Genomic DNA, 7,783 nt, shown 5'->3' on the forward strand with positions numbered 1-7,783 from the left:
CACACACATACACACACACAATAAATCAATGTAAAAAGAAATCACCTTTAAAAAGCTGGGTGTAGTTATGCATACTTGTAATATCAGTGCTGGAGAAGTGATGCAGGAAGATCCCTGGGGCTTGTACCCAGGGCTTATGAAACGACCCTGTCTCGAAAAAAAAGTACTGGGCAGGGGTGTGGTGAAGCACCAAAGGCAAGGCAGGAGGATCTGAATTCAAGGACAGCCTGGTCTACATAGAGAGGTCCAGGCCAGCTGAGGCTATAGGGAGACCCTGTCTCAAAAAGACCAAAAAAAAAAAAAATAATATTATCATTTCTTTATTGTTTTAATTTTATGTGTATTTGTGTATTGCTTGCATGTATGTAAGTGCACCACTGGTTTTCAATGTCCATGGAGGCCAGAAGAGGGGATCGGATCTCCTGGAACTGGAGTTACTGATAGTTGTTAGCCACCATGTGGGTATTAGAAACTGAACCTGGGTCCTCTTCAAGAGCATCTAGTGCTCTTAACTGCTGAACCATGTCTCCAGCCCCTATTTTATTATGTTTTAAAGTATATGTGTGTGGGCTTGTGCATGTGAGGGTGGCACCCACAGATCCCCTGGAGCTGGGGTTATGGGTAGTTGTGAGCCATCAGATGTGGGTGGGGGGAATTGAACCCAGGTCCTCTGGAAGAGCAGTACTCACTCAGAACTGCTGAGCCATCTCTTCCGTCCCTGAATAGCATTCCATTGTGCGCATAGACCACATAAGCTACCCTGTTCATTCATCTGACGCTGCTTAGACTGCTGCTACCTTTTGGCTATTATAAGTGATGCTTCTTTGAATATGGGTGTATAAAGTGCACATAAATTAAGAATTAAAAGCCTATTTCTGCAAATTATGGAGGATAACCAAATAGACAAGTATACACCTGTCACAGGAGCTAGCAACACTGCCCTAAGAATGTGCTGTGTGCTGTGTTTTGTTCTATTTTTAGATAAAACTTTACATATTTAGCAGAGGCCCACTCTCTCCAGGTCATCTCCTTCCTCCTCCCTGTTAAACCACAGTCCTGAGTTTGGTATTTAATGTATATTGTGAATACATATATATATATATAACTTTGCATATGAGATTTATCTACGATGTTAAATGTAGATTTACTTTCTTTAAGTGTGTTTCATTGTTTGGATACAGTGTAGTCCATCTTCTGCCAGTAAATGCAGGCAGCTTTCAGTATTTCCTCATTGCAAATGACACTGCAATGGATGTTTCTACACAGGTCACTGGAGATTCTTTTTCTTTCCTTAAATTGTATCCTTTTGAGACATATTCCATGTAGCTCAGATTGGTCTCAAACTCCTTATGTAGCTGAGGATGACCTTGAACTCCTGACCCTCTTGCCTCTGCTCACTGAGTGCTGGGCTTGCAGTCAGCTACCATGGCTACTGCTGGAGAATCGGACCCAGGGCTCAGTCTGGGTTCAGTACGTGCTCTACCCAGGAAGGAATCTCCATGATTCTTTTTACTTTTATCTACTTATTTAATATTTTGTATTTATTTTATTTTCAATGTGTATGAGTGTATTGCCTGCATGTATGTAAGTGCACCCGTGTCATTACAGTATGTGCGGAGGTCAGAAGAAGTCATTGGATTGCCTGGAACTGGAGTTACAGATGGTTGTTAGCCACCATCTGGGTGCTGGGAATCGAACCAGGGTCCTCTGCAAGAGCAGCCAGTGCTCTTAACCGTTGAGCCAACCCTCCAGCCCCACTTTTATTTTTATTTATGTCTAAAGATGGTGTGTGTGTGTGTGTGTGTGTGTGTGTGTGTGTGTGTGTGTGTGTAACGTAAGTGGGTGCCCCAGGAGGCCGGAAGGCTATGGATTCCCTGGAAGTGTAGTTACAGGTGGTTGTAAGCCACCTGGGGAGGGGGGCCTGGAACTGAACACGGGTCCTCCGGAAGATCAGCAAGCATTTTTCTTAGTTGAGGGATTCTAGAAATCAAATCCTTGCTCTCTCATTTTAGAACTTACTAGGGATGCAGTGGCCCCAGGTCCTACTGTACTTATGAAATTAGAACTCATTTTTATTCAAGAACCCAGGTGGTTTGTGGCAATATTAAAGTTTGAGCAGGGACTAGAGAGATGGCTCAGCAGTTAAGAGTACCTGAGTTTGGTTCCCAGCACCAGAGTTAGTGCACAACTGCCTCTAACTCTAGCTCCAGGAGATCCGATGCCTTCTTCTGGCTTCCACAGGGACCTGCACTCACATGTGCATACCCCCCTCCCCCCATAACATCCTTAAAGATAAAATGAATCTTGCTGGGCGTGGTGGCGCGTGCCTTTAATCCCAGCACTCGGGAGGCAGAGGCAGGTGGATCTCTGTGAGTTCAAGGCCAGCCTGGTCTACAGAGTGAATTCCAGGACAGCTGGGGCTACAGGGAGATCCTGTCTCAAAAGGACAAAAAAAAAAAATCTTAAAAAAAAATATTTATTTTAATTTTATGTGCCTGCATGTGTGTAAGTGCACCCATGTTGTGTGATGCCCACGGAGTGACAGACTGGAGATAGCCACCATGTGGGTGCTGGGAATCTATCCTGCATCCTATGTAAGAGCAGCCAGTGCTCTTAACCACTGAGCCATCTCTCCAGCCCCCAAAATGAATATTTAAAGAAATATGTGAGTTGTTCTCAAAGTGAGTCGCATATTGGAATTAACTGGAGACGTAAAGTGAAGCAGAAGCTTTCATCCGGGAATGCTGTGCCTGGGAGTCCGGGGTTTCCTGCAAACCCTGTAGGTGTTTAGAATGACTACCGTGGCTGTACCATGTATGTCACCAGCTTTAACAGAACCTTCTGAACAAGCTAGGGGGAGTGGGCAGTGGGATTTCTAATTCAGTAAATTAGCAGAACAGGAGAAAATTCTTCATTCAATTTTAAGTACAATTAGTTCTTCATTGATAGTTTGATTTACTTACCAAGCACTTCTAAGGACTCTAAGAATATATGTCGAGTGATCTAGGAAGATCTGATTCTGACTCACATGTGGTCATTGGAAAATTTCCTTTCCATTTAAGACTTTGAAATCTTGAATGAAATACAGGTCACTGAAGGTCAGGGGTATGTGAAGTGGAGGAAGGTGAGGGTCCTCGGGTTACCCCATATCTGCACCTGCTCACAGGGAAGCTGAGACTTGTCACTGAGATGTAGTGCACAGTGACCAACACAAGAGAACAACACTTGGCCCATTCCCGAGTCAGGATTTTTTGCCCAATACTGCCGTGTCATTGTCAAACTGGGGAAGTTCCTTATATTCCAGAAGAGTCTCTGGGGTACTTATCTGTGCAGTCCTTCCACGTTTGTGAGAGCAAGTTGTAGCACAGGGCATTTAACCATAGCTGCATCCTCTGCTATGAAGTGTATCTATTTATATGCCCTGAAGGAGCTTTCCCAGTGAGGGGATTCTCTTTAACCCCACTGCTTAAATTCATGTTTAATCACGCACGCACACACACACACACACGCACGCACGCACGCACGCACACACACACACACACACGAATTTGCACTGTCAGATTCGCACCATCAAGTATCCAAATACTTTTCCTCAAACTCGATTTTCTTCATCTCACTGTGACCCTCCACAGTCTTTCCTGTGTTTCTAAAGCGTGTTTCCACTTTACGGTGAAAGGCCTTCTGAGTCCGTGTTTCCAGTACCTGCTGTGCTGCTGTGTGTGCTGCTATTTTCTCATCTCCCTCCAAGATTTGCTCAAGCCTCCCCCGTGTTTTAGCAGCAATGCATTTATTCATCCGGGATGCAGCTTAAAAATATACCTCTGAGGACTAGAACAAATTCCACATTTGGAGAGATCGGCATGTACCAGAGTTGTAAAGCCTCCTCACACGAGTCCTGTGGCGTTATTCCTAATAACTGTTAGGAATCTGCTTAGATGCTTAGATTGGGTGGTTAAAGAAAACGTGATACATATATTCAGTGGTTTTTTTTTCAGGTGTAAAAGAAGAATGAAATGATGTCATTTGCAGGAAAATGGATGAAACTGGAGATCATCATATTATGAGAAATAAGCTGGACTCAGAAGGTCAAGTGCCATATGCCATATGTGGATTCTATCTACTTCTCTGTCCATCTATCTATCACCTATCTATCATCTATCTACATACCTACCTACCTCTACCTCTCTATCCATCTATCCATAGCTCTATCATCCATCTATCTCTATCTATCTATCTATCTATCTATCTATCTATCTATCTATCTATCATCTATCTATCTCACATCTATCTACCTATCTATCTATCTATCAATCATTTATCTATCATCATCTATCCACCCATTACCTATCTACCCATCCATCATCTGTCCATCCATCATCAACTATCCATCGATCCATCCATCCATCATCTATCTCTATTTCTATCCATCTATATCTATCTGTCTATCTGTCTTCTGTCTTTCTGTCTTCTATCTATCTTTATCATCTACCTACCTAACTACCTACCTTTCCATCTGTGACATGTAAGTAAAAGGAGAATTGTTTGGGAGGAGGAAGATGATCAGGAAAATTGGGAGGAGTCAGATGATCAGGAGGATTGTTTGGGAGGAGGAAGAGGATCAGGAGGATTGTTTGGGAGGGGGAAGATGATCAGGAAAATTGGAAGGAGGAAGGTGATCAGGAGGATTGTTTAGGAGGAGGAAGGTGATCAGGAGGATTGTTTGGGAGGAGGAAGAGGATCAGGAAAATTGGAAGGAGGAAGAGGATCAGGAGGATTGGGAGGAGGAAGAGGACCAGGAGGATTGTTTGGGAGGAGGAAGAGGATCAGGAGGATTGTTTGGGAGGAGGAAGAGGATCAGGAGGATTGTTTGAGAGGAGGAAGAGGATCAGGAGGATTGTTTGGGAGGAGGAAGAGGATCAGGAAAATTGGAAGGAGGAAGGTGATCAGGAGGATTGTTGGAGAGGAGGAAGATGATCAGGAGGATTGCGAGGAGGAAGAGGATCAGGAGGATTGTTTGGGAGGAGGAAGATGATCAGGAGGATTGGGAGGAAGAAGAGGATCAGGAGGATTGTTTGAGAGGAGGAAGATGATCAGGAGGATTGTTTGAGAGGAGGAAGATGATCAGGAGGATTGCGAGGAGGAAGAGGATCAGGAGGATTGGGAGGAGGAAGAGGATCAGGAGGATTGTTTGGGAGGAGGAAGATGATCAGGAGGATTGGGAGGAAGAAGAGGATCAGGAGGATTGTTTGAGAGGAGGAAGATGATCAGGAGGATTGTTTGAGAGGAGGAAGAGGATCAGGAGGATTGGGAGGAGGAAGATGATCAGGAGGATTGTTTGAGAGGAGGAAGATGATCAGGAGGATTGGGAGGAGGAAGATGATCAGGAGGATTGGGAGGAGAAAGAGGACCAGCATGGAGAGGGACGGAGATAGGAGAAGGCAATGGGGTGAGTATAAGCAAAGCACGTGCTACACCTGCATGGAAGTGTAAGGAAGGACTGGGGCTGGGCTCACCTGGTAGAGTGCTTGGGCTTGATCCCCAGCATTGCATAAACCGGGAGTTGTGGCCCCGCCCTGGATTCCCAGTACTTGAGAGGTGGAGGCAGGAGGGTCAGACGTTCAAGGTCATCCTCAGCTACATAGCAGGTTTGACGTCAGTCAGGGAAGCATGAGGCCCTGTGTTTAAATAAATTGTTAAATAATTAAGTCAAAGTCTTCTTAGAGGGCCACAGACGAGCTGCCTAGGGCTGAATTAGGCTGGCAGATACATTTTGTCTCACTCTAACAGCGTCGTGGGAAAATCAGAATGAATTGCTGGGAGATCAAGGTCAAAAGATTTAATAGGAAAATTAGGATTTCTGGTCCGACTGGCTCACATTTCCACATAGGCCAGATGAGAGCTTGGGGCACACTCTGCCTGGGACATGGACTCGATGCCCCTTGAAATACCCCCCACAGCATGCACTCCTGTGGGGTCACTTTCTTACTGAGGTAGGGCCCCACTGAACGCTTGCCTTTTGCCCCAAAGCATTTCTGCAGGGTGCTTGAAGGCACTCCTTAGTATCCCTGACCTAGGTGCAAGTTTGGGAGGAGTATCGGTTTCATGGGGCAGCCTGTGCGTAGGGAGCACCGAGGCGGTGGGCAGGGAGTCTCCACTTGTAGGTCTCAGGTGTGTGGTCCCTAGGGCATTCTCCATGGGTCTCAGAGATCTACAGTAGGAAGGGGCCAGGGTGCAGCGGGGACCACGTGACAGGCTCCCTTGCTCTGGCCCGTGCTTCTTTTGCTCTCATTCACTGGGAGCTCCTAAAACAAGCCACCTGCCCCACATCCTGCTCTTAGGCTCTGCTTCAGGTGGTGGCCCTCTGTTGCCTTCGGTGTGTGTGTGTGTGTGTGTGTGTGTGTGTGTGTGTGTGTGTGTATGTGTGCATGTGGAGGCCAGAGGTCAATTCAGGTGTCTTCCTCAACCACTCTCCACATTAAAAAAAGTTGAGGATTTCATACATGAATACTGTATTTATGTAATTTCCACCCCTCCCTTTCCCCTTCCAACTCCTCCTCTCATAAATTCGTAACCTCTTCTTCTATGATTATTGTTACACATGTGTACATATACACACATGTATACACATAAACATACATGTATGTAAAACCTACTGAGCCCATGTACTGCTGCTCTTATGTACATGTGTTCAGGGCTGAGCACTTGGGATTGAATGATCTATCAGGGATCTCTTTGGAGAAAACTGATCCTCCCTCTCGCAGCAGCCATTGGTTGCCTGTAGCTCTTCATTTAGAGGTGTTGGTATGTTGACTGGTAGTATCATTTTTCAGGCCTTTTAAAAATAAATTTTATTTTATTTTTTGTTTTATGTGGATGAGCGTATTGCCTGCATGTATGTGCACCCATGTTGTGCAATGTCCGTGGAGGTCAGAAGAGGAAGTTGGATCCTCTGGAACTGGAGTTACTTATGGTTGTTAGGTGCCATGTGGGTGCTGGGAACCAGACTGGGGTCCTCTGCAAGAGCAGCCAGTGCTCTAAGTGCTGAGCCTCTCCAGCCCCATTTTGCAGGTCATGATCATATTGTTGAGGGCTCATGGCTGCAGCTACCCTGTCTTGTCTGAATGACACTATCCAGCAGCAGGTGCCCTGGCCCTGAGAATCTTAGTCTTTCCACCCCATCTTCCAAGGTGTTTCCTGAGCCCTAGTCCACTTGACAGAGACTCTCACTAAACCTGGAGCTTACTCATTTGGCAGGCCAGCCAGCGAGTCCCAGGGATCCTCCTGTCTCCACCTCCCTGTGCTGGGATTACAGAAGCACACACTGCACTGGGGTTGCAATCCATCCAGAAATTTGCATAGAATCTGCTCCCCTCCCCATCCCTGATGTGGGCTCTTGCTCTGTTTCAGAGAATGCTTTGTGTTTTCAAAGATAAAAGAAAAGGTATTGCTTCCCTTAGCACATACATTAATTCATTGCTGGTTAATTAAGACAGGATTCTGTCTGTCATCTGTTGAACTGAACGACTGGGGTTACTAAAGTGGAGTCTTGATGTTGTTGGTGAGATCTCTCCATTTTGGGCCTGTGAAGCTTGTACCTGAAGGGAAACCAAGAAGAAGTGAGAATTTAAACGTATCTAAAGAGCTGGTGCAATGTCTAGAGGGCTGGTGAGATGGCTCAGTGGGTAGAGGTGCTTGCTACCAAGCCTGATGACATGAGTTCTATCCCTGGAAGACACACAGTGGAAGGAGAGAATTAACACCCGCAAGTTATCCTATGACCTCC

Source organism: Nannospalax galili, unplaced genomic scaffold, assembly GCF_000622305.1.
Source record: "Nannospalax galili isolate Female #2095 unplaced genomic scaffold, S.galili_v1.0 scaffold179, whole genome shotgun sequence".
In the NCBI taxonomy this organism is placed as follows: domain Eukaryota; kingdom Metazoa; phylum Chordata; class Mammalia; order Rodentia; family Spalacidae; genus Nannospalax; species Nannospalax galili.